Here is a 14,435-nt window from a genome sequence, read left to right on the forward strand (position 1 = left end):
CTAAATGCTGAGTTAAGCTCTGGTCATAGTTGCAGGAACAGCATTGATAGCTGATGGCTGCTTTCCCTTCCTGGTCTCATTTCCCTGCTCTGCCCCTAGGAGTCCCTGCACCTCCCCCAAACAGTCCTTGCACTAGAAACTTGGCCTCAAGTTCCACTTGGGAGACCACACAAACAGGCAGCATCACATAGTACCATACATTTCTTCAGTTAGTTATACCTTGGCCTTTGTAAAACTCATGTGAGTGGGTTTTTTGTTTGGGGTTTTTTTTTTATCTCATAGAAATGGGCAAATCTTCATAACTAAGAGCCAAAGAGTTTTAACAAATGACACCAAAAGGACAAACCCTAAAAGAAGAAGAATGGTTATGCAGTATTAATGGACAAAGCAAAACTTTTCCTCCAGGTAAGAATTCAGAGAATCTCCCTGATACACTTTATTGATAGGAATGGATGATCAGTCCCCCAAGAAAAAGAGCCAAGCTGTGCCAAGGCCTCTGCATTTAAAGGACAATCTAAGTACCAAAATGGCCTGTCACAAGCCCCCCAGCAGAACACTGGTGGCAGATAACTGCCCAGGTCAGTGGTTTTAAAACCTGAGCCTGTGTCAGCACTACCAGGAGGATGGGACAGCTCCAGGCCCCGCCCCACCACATGTCAAGCTCCTGGCTTCAGCAGTGCTGTGCAGGGCCTCAGATTCTGCATTTTAGCTCCCAGGGAAGCTGATGTTGCTGCTCCGGGGCCCACATGCAAACTGGTAGTCTAGTATAATCTTTTATTCCCTCCTTACCTCTGGTTCTACTTCATGCCCTATATCCTGTCCGTTGTGTTTAATGACAAATATTTTTCATATTGATCTTATTCATAAACTGCATTTTGTTGGAATAATAATTTTCAAACTTGCTTGCTCCTCTGTTTGGCTGTGAGCTCCTTGAGAGCTGAGGCCTGTTTTACTCAAGTCTATTTACTATCCAGACCTTTAAAGAAGCATTTGCTGAACCCTGCTATGGAGTAATAATATTTACTAAACCCAAAAAGTTTAGCCAGCCACATGTACTATCTCTATTCTACAAAGAGTATAATTAATACTATATCAACCTATAGATATGCAACTCTATCAAGTAGTCAATCAGATGCTTTAGACATCTCTGCATGGGCATACTCAAGAATGGATATAAGAACAATGTTTTATCTGTGCACATAGAGAGGGCAAAATGACTGTGGAAACTCAACTGGGGTCAGGAGAAATGTAAAACGCACCATCGTGAGTTTTATAATCTGAGCGAGGCATGTGTGAAGGGCAGAACTTGCTCTCCCCTACTGGTTCTGTTTCATTTGCTTTTTGAATTTATCTTGAGTTTTCTCTTATAATTTTTCATCCATGAAAAAAAAAGTTGAGCTGACAAATACAAACATCCTGCCAAGTGCAGCAACCAAGCATCCTGACTGATATCTCACCGCAGGCATTTGACACAAAGTTGCTGGGGCCAAAGGAATGGACTCTGAACCAGGAATAGAGGCTATAAGCGCCACAACCTGCCAGTTTCTCAAGCAGTCCTCAAGACAAACCCCTCTTTGTTGTTCTCATGCAAGTGGAGGGAGGGGATCAAGAGGGAAGTTGGTTTTTAATTCCTTTCAAGGGGCCAGGGGTGTAACTAGGTGGTAGAATGTGGCTTAGCATGCAAAGGCCCTGGGTTCCATCCCCACCTGCCTCAAAATCCCTTTAAACTCTCTCAAGAAGTTTCTCTGAAATAATTTTTGATAAGCTAATCAGAAGATTCACTATAGAAAATGCTGTTCTACAGAAGAATTTGAACTACTAGACTATAATCCCACAGATACAAGAAGCTCTGTTGGGGCTGGAGCTGTAGCTCAGTGGGGGAGCACTTGCCTAGCATATGTGAGGCACTGGGTTGGAACCTCAGCACCACGTAAAAACAAATAAATAAAATAAAGGTATCATGTCTACCTACAGCTAAACAATGAAATTAAATTAAAAAAATAAAAAGACACTCTTTGAGCTTCAAGCCCACATGTGTGGGCATGATCACACACATACATGCACACACCCACCCACACCCAGGCATATTGTAATCAAATTGTTAAAGCTAGTGAAAAAGAGGGTCTCTTAAAGCAGTGAGAGAAAACAAAACACATCATTTGCAGAGAAAACTATAGACTATACACAACTACAAAGAAGGATGAAACCCAGTCTGCACAGGTCAGTCCCAAGCTATTGCATGAGGAGGGGACTACACAAGGCCATGAGGCAGGAGGTGAGGCCATCAGTGACTATCTAGGAGGCCAGCAACCACACCAGCAGAAGCCTGACACCACTTTTCTGCCTTGCCTGAAACCCCAGGAATGACAAATTAATTTGAAATCATGGAGGTCTCACTTTTAAAAATGCAGATACCTTTAGGATGGTGAGGAGGTTTATTGGCCCCTTCGGGCCAACCCTCCAAACACCAGGCTGGGTTCCCCAGATATAAGATTATGAGGCATTGACAATGACAGGAGCCCCATGGTGGCCACCTGGCAAGGGGCCAAGGGCCACAGGACCAAAGACAGTTTCAATAGAGAGGAAGGCTGGGAGCAAACAAATATCCAGAAAGGCATGGGAGAATTAAACTTGGCCTGTTTCATAATTTTGCCTATAGCCACAAAGTGGAAAGAGGTCACTTCCTTTTTCCTCTTTCTCCTTCCTCCCTGGCCCACCTCCCTGTCCCCCTCCAGCACTCTCTGTGCCCCTTCTACTATAGTCTTCCTCATATGAACTGGGTGAACTGTTGTGGGCCATGGCAGGCTTCCCATGGCCCCAGGCTCACACAGCTATTTGTCCCATTTTGAAACCCAGCCTGCTTGTTGGAAAGGAGACGAGGCCAACCTCATGTGGCCTCGGGTGACACAATCAACTCAGTGTTCTCACACCCTCACTCCACAGAGGATGGGGGCATGAGGTCTCTGTATTTCCAGTGCCAAGAGCCAACAATGTAGAACTTCCCCAGACACCCCTTCCAATAACAACATCGACAGCAGGATGCCAGGTGCTGTTCTAAGCACTTCACATGGATTAAGTCAGTAGGGCTCCTTACACCCTGTGAATCAAATATTGTCACCCTCAGGCCCATGTTACAAATAAGCAAACTAAGGCAGAAGAGAGGGTAAGTGTCACAGATGGTGAGTGGAGAGCTGGATCAAGCCCAGGCCCCAAGGGCCTTCTTCTACAAGGACCTAAGAGACCTCAGACCTTTAGACTTGGAAGCCACCTGCTTCCACTGAGAAGGCATTGGAGGGCCACATCTCTCCTATACTGTGTAAAAGAGCTTATGCAAGACATCTTGGTTACCTTCTAATCTCCCAAGTGGGCAAAGGTTCACACATCCACAAACAACACTGCTGTATTCATTTTCTAGGGCAGCCACAACAAAGTACCACATATTGGTGCCTCAGATGACAGAAACTATTGTCTCACAATTCTGGAGGCTGGAAGTAAATGATGGGGGGTCTCAGTAGGATCATTTGGATCATTTCTTTCTGAGGGTTCTAAGGGGAAGAATCTGTTCTAAGCCTCTCTCCTTGGCTTACCAATGGCATCTTCTCTTTGTGTCCTTGCATAGTCATCCCTCTGTATGTGTGTCTGTGCCCTAATTTCCTCTTCTTGTAAGGACATCTGTCATAGTAGATTAGAGGTCCACCCTATTTCAACTTGGTTACTTCTGTAAATACCCTGTCTCCAAGTCAGGTCACTTTCTAAAATACTGAGGGTTAGGACTTCAGCATATAAATTTGGAGGGGGGCATAATTTGACCCATAACGGCTTCCAAAGATACTGCTGGAGGGAAATATCACCCATGTTCCTCCTCTCCTGGGACCTCCTCAGACTGTTGACCATTTTCTGACAAGTTTTCCTCCACTACAATCTATTTGCTGCTTACCTGTACACACCCCCTCAGAGATTTTAAAAAGTGTAAGTAGACACTCACGGCTGGCAAGTTTGTAAAGGTTACACCAGGAAGCATTAAACACAGTTGTGATGTGTCCTTCCTGTCCTCAGGCTAGCCACAGAGAAAAGAACAAGGCCATTGGAGCCAAGATAGAGGCTGAAATTTCAGTCATTTCACAGGTTTGAGGAGAAAGGGTCACTGATGAGAGGCATAACTGAGCTAAGAAGAAAAATAATTCATTGTGGTTTGACCTCCTCTATCCTGACCACAAAGCCTCAGTCCAACCAGCGCCTCCAAGGGTGACACTGGAGGAAGAAAACAAGTTTCACATTTAGCCAAAGCAACCAGAAAGGAAGCTAGGAACTGAGAAGCACACAAACATGGTCAGGCCACAGAGCCCTGTGAAACTGCTGGGCAGGCACAAGTACAGGCAGCATCGACCACCAAGAGATGAGTCAACGTGTCCGTGGCCAGGTGAGAAGCAGGCCCCAAGGAATGGGCATAACAGGCCTCACTGTACTGACCTTGCATCAGCCAATCCCCAAGAGCAACCCCAGGCATACAAGCTGCTGTTGAGGGGTCAGATGTGGACACTGTCCTCAGGCAGAGGCACCCCAGGCAACTTTCTGCTCACCATCCTGGCTCTCACTGCTGGATTGTGCCTGGCATGGGTCAAAGGGCCTGACCTGAGCCCTCCAGGACTCCCCTTTTCTGTAACTTCAGGAGGACTTAAAGTTACCTCCACTAGGGAAGGTTCTGCTCTCAAACTTACATTCAATTCAGCCAACAACAGGTCACCCTGTTCTCAAGAACTGCCTCCTTGGCCTCCTACTCTACCCACTGAATAGCACAACCTACGAAACAGAGATTTCCTCTTTCATGAACTCCAGTGACAGTTCCTCAAGGTCATGAGCCTTGTCCATTTTCTTCTACAGGTACCCCCACCTCCTAGACTTATCACTGTCTCCAGTGGGGAACAATTTTGCCTGCCAGAGGACACCTGGCAATGACTGGAATTTTTGGTTGTCACAACTGTAGGACTGTTGTTATGTGCATAGAACTCAGGGATACTGATACATACCCTACAGTGCACAGGATAGCCCCTACTACAAAGAATCATCCAGCCCCAAATGTCCATAGATCAAGCTTGAGAAACACTGACCTGGACACACAGCAAGGATCCAAGGAATATTTGCTGAATTAAAAAGTAATTAAGGTAGTGAATGAACAAATGATTGGATGAATACTGAGGCTTATGACCTATGGAAATCCTTTAGCAGTTCTCATGATATGGATGGTCTTTTCTCAGAACACTAATATATCACTTATTTTTTCATTCAATAAATATTTAATGAGCACCTGCTATGTGCTACATACTGTGCTTATAGAACTAAAAAGATAAACATGGCTTCTGTCCTCACAGAGTGTAGAGTAGAAAAAAGATCATTCTGTAAGGACATGAGACACCATGGTTATTCCACAGCTCTGTCAGATCAGTCATGTGACCTTGGGCCAGTCACTTGATTTCTCTGGATATCTATTCCTCATATGTAAAATATAAGGGTTGCTTTGATTTTAAAGCTCACTTCCAACAACTGAATTCTATTCATTCAATTAATCTTAGTGAATCTCTTCCTCTTGAGAGTGTTTACATTCATATAATACCATTACTATTGATTACAAAAGAATGCCTTAATCCACATGTCTATCAATCAAGAACTGGTTGAATAAATTACTGTACTGTCCCACAGTGGAACACACTGTGGGCATGCTGACACAAAATGGTCTCCAAAAAACAGTAGTAAGAGAAGCATGATGTATCAAATGCTCCCATTTTATCTCTAAAAGCACTATTTACAATAAAATTAGTGAATTACTACTATACAAAACAACATGGATAAATCTCAAAATCATGTTGAATGAAAGAAGCCAGATATGAAAGTACATGTTGTATGATTCCATCTATGTGAAGGTAAAGAATAGACAAAATCTATGCTGACAGAAATCAGAATGCTGACTGCCACTTGCCAGATGGTTTGACTACAGTGGGATAGGGTAGGATCCTCTGGGGTACCAGTAATATTCTGTCTTGATTTGTCATAATCAAGTCGAGAATCACAAGTTGGGGCCAGTCTCAGCAACTCAGCAACATCCCATCTCAAAATAAAAATAAAAAGGGCTGGGGATGTAGCTCAGTGGTACAGTGGACCTGGGTTTAACATCTAGTGCCAAAAAAGAAAAAGAAAAAAATGAAAAAAAAAATTCAGGTGAGGAATGACTAAACTTGTTTTATGATTTTAAGTCCTTATAACTGCCTAGCTTTCCTTACTGTTTTATATAAAATATGGATAAATAGTTTTATCATGGGCATATAAAAGCTTTAACTACATTTTATACCAAACCAACAGAAGAATGAATATAATTTTTTTCCAATTAATGCTGAATTTTACTCAGGGAAGGTGTTTTGAACACTTCTCCTATTGAGCATTTGTAAAATATTTTATTAGTATATTTTCTTATTCTCTTAGATTATATGTGTATGGACACCCACCCATGTGTGTATGTGTGGTTTGGGTACAATTTTTTTGTAGATCTTATACATGCTTCTTGCAATGGCACATGCCTGTAATGCCAGCGACTTGGGAGGCTGAGACAAGAGGATCACAAGTTCAAGAGCAGCATCAGCAAATTAGCAAGGCACTAAGCAACTTAGCGAGACCCTGTCTCAAAATAAAAACTAAAAAGGGCTGGGGATGTGGCTCAGTGGTAAAGTACCCCTGGGTTCAATCCCTAGTACCCCAACTCCCTTAAAAAATTTATACATGCTTTTTTTAGGAGCTAAAAAAAAGGACAAAAAAAGGTCAACTTGAAAATGTCAGACCAGGAAAAAGACTACTCCTTATATAACTTTATTCCTGTGTTCACTGCAAGCTTATTGTGTGTCTACAGCACTGTGTCTACAGCAGTGCTTGTGTTCTGAATTCTGTGTGGGTAAAGCCTCTAAGTCAAGGCTTGCCCCTATTGCCTCTGATGGTTGGCTAAGCAATTGAAGAATTAGAGATTTAAAATCCTTTTTTTTAAAAAAAGTAAATTACTGATCTAGAGCAGTGGGTCTCAAAGTATGGTCTAGGGACTCCTTGGGGTTGCCAAGATACCTCACAGGGTCCATGATGTCAAAATATTATTATAATAGTCTTTGTCTTCTTTCAAGCCCATTCTTTCATGAGTGCATAGTGGAACTTTCCAGAGGCTACATGATATGTGCTATTGCAGCAGTCTAAATGTAAAAGCACGACATGTGAGAGTAATTCACTTGTCTTCAGCCATATATTATAAAGATTTTCAAAAAATGTAAGAAAAAAGCCAATTATTGCTATCATGATATTTCATCTCAATTTCAACACACATTTTCAAAAAATAAGACTCTTTTCCACAAACACATGTATTAGCTATTGCTGTGTAATGAATTACCTCAAAACCTAGCAGCAGGAAGTAAAGAGGCTTATCTCACTGTTTCTGTGTCAAGAATCCAGGAGAGGCTAGCAGCCATCTCAAGGCTCAGCAGAGGCTGAGGGATCTGCTGCCAAGGACACTTATGCCACTGACAGGTCTTGGTTTGGGGATGGGTGTGGGAACTGTTGGACAGAAGACCTTGGGTTCCCACACCATAGGGCTGCTCATAACATGGCAGCTCCTTCCTTTGGTCCAATAGAGAAAAACATACCCAAGGTGGAAGCCATAGATTCTTTATACCCTAATCTCATAAGTGCCATCCCTTCACGCCAGCTATATCATATTCATGTGACTTGTGTGCCAGGTGCAGCCCAAACTCAAAGGGAGAGAATTATGCAAAGTTGTGGCTGCCAGGGGCAGAGGTCACAGGTTCATCTCAGAAGCTGCCTACCACACCACAAATCACCACACCTAATAAAATCAACACTAGTTTCCTAGTATCATCTAAGAGCCAGTCACATAAAACAGTTCCCATGTGTTCCCCCAAATGCCTCTTACATATATTTGTTCAGGCCAGGTTCCAATCAAGGGCTACAAGTTATATTTGACTATTCAGTCTCTGAAGTGTCATCTGATAAAAAATATCCCTCCTCCTTGTTCTAATTTTCTTTCATGATACTGACTTGTTGAAGAGACAAGGCCAGATGGCACTGAGAGAGAGTGCCAAGCCATTCCGAGGGCCACAAGAGTTTGGAAGGGCTGCTTTGGATATAGGAGAAGCAGCCTGAATGCTAAGGGCAGAAGCCTGGGAAGAAAATGGCCTATAAAGTGAACAGGACTAGCTGCTATATTGCCCGAGCCTAAGGTGCAGCAGCCTTTTCTCACTAAAGGCCAACATTCTCGCAGGAGGGCTTTTCTAATCCTCACAGGAGACTATTTTTATGGGGAAGGAAGGAAGAGCCAGACAGCGAGTGACCTTGCAGCAAGGAGATGCAGGGGAGAGGCACACTGTGGTCCCAGGCCTGGGGGATAAGGAAATATTTTCTGGCCCTTTTAAATTCATCATCCCCTCGCCCTATAGTAAACACATTCCACACCTTGCAACACTTCTGTCATCACTGCTACTTGTCTCCAGGGAGTTTCCCAACTTGCAGATCCTCTTACCACCTTCCAGTCTTCCCCAAACACCAAGGAATCAGGATCACCAAGAACAGTGGTCCTATTTTATAGATTTGGCAACTGCTCTGAGAGATTAAATAATACAGACACAGATATCCTCATAAGTGGCCAAGCACACCTTTAGACACAGGCCCTGGACTAAAGCCTAAAGCATGTGACCATCACCACACTGAGGAACTCTCCAGGTTGCTGGTTCTGTGGGCAGTTTGTGTTTGCCTCTTCCTATCTCTATGGACATCACTACCATCCTGTCCTCACCACATCTGACACCAGCACAATATGTCATCTCTTCTCATTTCATCCTCAGGACACTTCTGAGTGCAGACTGTTATTGCCAATCTTGCAGACGAAGATGTGGCCTCTCAGCTGCTGGGTCTACCCCAGGTTGAGATTTAACCTGCATGGGGATGCATGCAGGGTCACAGTTTCAGCACACCTTGTCTAGAGGTGTTTTTTTTTCCTCCAACACTCTCCTCTTCTAATAGGCTGGACCTCCAATTACAAATGGAATACCAATAGCCTCCTCCTCCTCTTTTGACTGTTTCTGGAAACCCTCAGTACAAAAACATCTTCACTTCACACTGCATTTTCAATATGTTTAATATTATGAAAGGGAATCAGATTTTTGACAGAGGATTCCACATTGAACAAATCATAGAAAAATAAATTCTGATTTATTGTAGCCAAAAGAACATTTAAAGATTACCTAGAGACTGGTGATGTGGTTCAGTGGTAAAACACTTGCCTAGCACATGCGAGGCCCTGAGTTCACTCTGCAGCATCACAAAATAAACCAAAAAAATCATCTAAATCAGAGGTTCTCAACCTGGGGGCAATGGAGTCCTCAGGTGGCATGTAGCAAGGTCAGGTGACATTTTGGGTTGTCACAACTGACAGGAGGGAATTGATACTGGCATATAGTGGGTGGGGGACACAGATGCTGCAGGAAAGTCCCCATGACAGAGTTATCAGCCCCAGCCCCAAATGCCAACTGTTCTAAGGTTGAGAAAACCTAATCCCAATTCCTCTCAAGATGAGAAAACAGGCATGAACACACCAGGTGACTTGTTCAAGGTTACATAGTCAAAAAGCCAGAAGTGGAGTCCAGATCTCTATTAAATCTACTTGCATCACCTGCTTTGTTCTGCTGGGGAGAAGCCATGGTGGGGACCTGAGGAAAGTTCATTGTTTTTTTTTTTCTTCTTTTTCCTTTTAATTATGCTGTGGATTAAATCCAGGGTTTTGCACAGGCTACACACATGCTCCACCACTGAGCTACACCCTCCACCGACCTTTATTCTTATAGCCAACTGAACCAAAGAAAAAAAAAACTGCAATAAACAAATTACTGAATTACTGCAGTAACACCAACTCTAAAAGAACTCAAACTCTAAAAGAAATGCCTTCTTCAATGATCAATGAAAATATCACTGTTTTAGCAGCCCCCCAAGTTGCCTATGGGGCAAATTATTCATGGTGTGAGTTCCAATACCATTTACCAGCTTCCAGAGGGGTCTGGTTTTCAGGAAAGAATGACACATTCTCCTCCTAAGGGAGCCCACGCATGTCCTGGGTACAGACCAGGAGAAATGAATGTAAACAGGGTAGGGAAAAGTCCATTAAAATCCCCCCACAACGCTCATGCTGGAACTTAAGTCACCTGACCCACTCCATTTGTTGCTGAGTCATCAGGTCCCTGCCTTCAGCAAGCTGATTATTCAGCAAGGGGATCAAAAACAACGCTGGAAATTCTTAGGGTTTGGTGTCATCTCCACCCTCACCCTCTGCTAAAGACCACTTTGTTCTTAGAGATGTAGCCATCTCTTACAGGCACTGGCATGCTACCTTTGGAAACTGCGTTTTATTTTATTCTATTTTATTGGATCTTATTATTTTTAAATCTACTGAAAACACTGGAAGAAAAAACACATTTAAATATTGGAACATTGCAAAATGCAAAACAATTTAGATAGCACATTTGGCCCTTAAATTATTAACCAAGAAGCTGCCATTTCCCAGCAGGCTTTTGTTTTAAAAGACATAAGTCTAATTACTGAGAACATCCCCTTTAAAGAGAATAAATGTGTTATTATTTAAGCACAATGACAGTGAAAAAAATAGTTGATGGTTATCTTTTAAAAGCCCATCTCTTCCTTAGAATGCATATATTGCGGTCATTCCAGATTTTTCCCCTCCTGAACATGAGGTCCTGTCTTTCTGTCTGGCCCCTACCCTTTTTTCTCAGTGTGGGCACGCCAAGACTCAAAGTCACGCGTGGACTTGCACCAGGCCACTCCCTGCCTGATGCATGCAGCAGCAGCTTGTAGCTGTGGGCAGCAGGCGCCACAGCGGGCAGAGGCCCCACTTTCTGTTTCTGGGGACGCTGCCAGGCTTTAGGCCAACCCGCTGGGGCTCCGCCTGCAGAGTCCGCACCACCGGGAGCCCCGGGGAGCGCGTCCGGGCGCCGAGCGCCCCTTACCTGCAGTGCCGCATCGCGCAGCGCGGCTGCCCACCTGGACAGCATCCTAGAGCATCCTTTCTTCAGCGCGACGGCTGTGAGCGCCGTGACGTCACCGGGAGGCGGGCTCCACGCTGCCACGTGACGCCTTGGAAGCTAGGAGGGGAGATCCGAGGAGGGAAAGACCTTGAACGCCTGGGGAAAGCAAGGAGCGGTGGCTTGAAAGCCTCGCTCTGACCACCCTCAGGGCATTCTGCTTTAAGTGTGCTGCTTCCCTAACCTTTAACGAGGAATTATGGAAAACAAACCACACAGAAGGAGACACCCAAATTATCACAGGCTCCAAACCTGTAAAAGGATTTCAAAATAACTAGCAATAGGAGATTATAGTGAAAGGAGACACAATTTAGTTATCAAATGCAGTAGGGAGATATTTTGTGCAAATCAAAATGATGCTTAAGATATAATATGCATGAACATACTTTATGTAGAGGTTCAATAATTCAAATCATATATCAAGTATTACATCAAACACTATCAAAGCATTTCCTTAAGGAATATTATACTAAATGCAATGATGAATGATGCTTTAATTACTCTCAATAGCTGCATTCCAATATTAATTTGTATTTGCAAAGGGAAAATAATGACACCACATATTAATACTATTTACTAAAATAATTGTTTATTTAAAATAAAGCAATATTGCATGAGCAGAATTATATCTGTTTATTTCCTTAAATCTTCTGGTAAGGCATTTAATTTCTCAGGTATGAAAAATTTAATTCACAATAGTGGATTATTTCACATTTTCTAATTTTTATCACATTCTGAAGTGATTCATTTTACAATTACAAAAAAATATGTACAATGTCAACATTTCCCATTCACAACTGAAACAGCCTTGCCTAGGAAGCTTTAAAAGATTCCAACTGTGATCATTTCATAAAGTTGAAATAGCATATTTCAAACTTAAGCAGTACACAATCTTTTCTTTCTGCAAACCACATAAACATTTTTGAAATGTAAAAGGACAAAAGCAGAAATTGTTATTTATATTCCAGTTTCATGTAAATTAATTTGCTTTCACTTGAGTTTAAATCATAATTTTAACATTCCCTTCTCCCACACCCCTGAGAGAAATGTGAAATAAATTGTTTTACAAGCAGGCTAGAGTTAAAGAGTTAAGTTAACTTGCTATTTATTCCAGCAGCTTTGGTGTCCTTCTATATTTAACCTGGGCCCCTTTCCCACTATTCGCTCCAGATTAACCAACTTTCTCTTCGGACGTTCAATCTTTAATTTGGGAATAAATATAGCCCTTGCTTCTCACAGCGATCTATATTATTTTCAAGACTAGATTTTTTTTTTTTTAATCAACAAAGTGGCAGTGTGGCTTTCTCAGTCACTCCTCTCGTGTTTGTTTTTCTGAGTCACAAACAACTTACCTTTCGCTGTCAGATCCCTGAGATAGAAAGCTAAAATGCTACCCCGATCCGTCGCTCCTTTGGGTAGACGGTCTGATGCCAGCGGAAACTGACAAGTTCATTTTCCTGCCAGAGGCAAATGTCGCTTTCAGCCTCAGGCGCCCAGAGGGCCCGGGAGGCAGGCTGGGAGCGTCACGTGCTCTACCCAACCACAGAGCCCAGCCCAGCCCAGCAGGCCTTGGTCACCTCTTGACTCCGCAGCTCCCTAATGCCAGTGTCATTCGCCCCCACCCTTGCTGCATTTGTATCCAAAGAGAATTTAGTCTTCCCATACAGGACGCGCCCCGCCCCACGCCAGAGGCTGGGCTGCTTGAACGACTGGGACACCAATTCCCTGAATCCCTGGGGGGTGGGGATATACAATATGCCCCCCTGAGGCCAGAAGAGGACCTCGAAACTGTATTTACAGCCTTGCTTTGTGTTCCACTTGGCTGAAATGACTAAATACAGGCACCTTCCTCATCCAGGGCGGTTGGGGTTTTTGTTTCTGCTTTCCCCAACAGGTTTGTTTCACCTTCTCTTTTTCCAGGTGATTGCTCAACTGTTTTTAAAAAAAAGTCACAACAAATAGTTTAGAAAAAGCCTAAACTAGGCCATGCAATTTTGAACAGAATGAAATAACTCTTCTAAAATCCCACCCTTGTCTATCAAATTGGCAAAGTTTAATACAACAAATAGGAACAAAAACAAACCTAACACCACCCTTGAAGAGGTAAATTGAACCATCTTTCTGGTAGGCCAGTTTAATAATTCCTTCCAAAAGCCTGCAAGTATGAATAATTTGACCAATTATTCTGGGTCCCAGACAGCTTTTGACATAATTTGCTCCAGCAATTTATGGCCAAGAATTTGCCTTGTTTGGGAGCAGAGAAGAGACAGGTGGGAAAGAATCAACTAGGGAAAGTTTGCTGCAATTATTTATGATCTCAAAGCACTGGAAGCAAGTTAAATCTTCAAAAACAGAAGATATGTTAAATTCTAAGATTAGAACAGTGTTTGTTTCTTTATCTTGTTTTACCTTTGCAGTGCTAGGGATGGAACCCCGGGCCTTATGCAGCAAAGCATACACTCTACTGAGCCACATACCCAGCCCCTAGAACAGCATTTCTTAATGGGGAGTGATGTTGCTCCCTTTCCTCCAGGGACATTTTCAGCTGCCACCCTCAGGAACTGCTGGTGGGGGGCACAGTGCCTGGCTACTGGCATCCAGTGAGTGGAGACCAGGGACATTCTTAAACATGCTACTAAACATGCCCAGAACTGACTGCCCCATGATGGTGAATGATCCAGCCCACACTATCAATAGGGCTGAGGCTGAGAAGGCCTGGTTTAAAATTGGTTATGAAGTATAATTTGATGCCCCAAATATTTCATTTCCCAGCCATTTTAAACAATTCCCCATTGTATAATATGCTGGAAGCTCTGCTTCATCATAAATCCTTTTAACGTAGTTTTATTGGCACTTGAGAAGGATAATTACCTGTCTGTACATACACTAGCTCTGGGCCTCAGAGGCAGGTGGGAAACTTTCCTAGGTTTGTAATGCACCACATATGTTTAAAACAGACATTTTTCAACCCCCCCCCGTATTCATACAGCAAATGTATAGTGTACAAAGCACATTCATCTTCAGGATTATTTGATTATCTCAAGATTATGTTAACAGCAATACTGCAGGGTTGATGCTCTGTCCCCATTTTGCGGACAGGCTCAGAAACAGCCCTGACATCAGCCTCCTGCTGCCTGGCAGGAGCATATTGTGGTTAAACTGAGTCCTACACTGGGTGCCTGGGTTTTTCCCTTGGGGGAAAAAGGTTCATCACCGACTCTCACCATTTTATACCCCAATCACTTGCTCATATCAATCCTCAAGCTATTGAAGGGAGCTGAATTTATCGGTTTTTGAAAGTCC

General features: G+C 43.2%; 1 protein-coding gene across 2 annotated transcripts in view; it reads right to left on the bottom strand.

The window, feature by feature from the left end:
• Window positions 1–12,635, bottom strand: part of Clcn4 (chloride voltage-gated channel 4) — a 72,273-nt gene extending 59,638 nt beyond the window's left edge. Inside the window, exons 1-2 of one of the 2 annotated variants that reach the window (XM_026395141.2) lie at window positions 12,485–12,635; window positions 11,058–11,192 (exon numbers count right to left, since the gene is read on the bottom strand). The gene's annotated coding sequence lies outside the window, so the exon portion shown is untranslated. Of the gene's footprint in view, window positions 1–11,057; window positions 11,232–12,484 lie in introns of both variants that reach the window. The other variant, XM_026395142.2, reaches the window with a different exon arrangement.
• Window positions 12,636–14,435: the final 1,800 nt, after the last annotated feature.

This window comes from Urocitellus parryii, chromosome X, assembly GCF_045843805.1.
Source record: "Urocitellus parryii isolate mUroPar1 chromosome X, mUroPar1.hap1, whole genome shotgun sequence".
In the NCBI taxonomy this organism is placed as follows: Eukaryota; Metazoa; Chordata; class Mammalia; order Rodentia; family Sciuridae; genus Urocitellus; species Urocitellus parryii.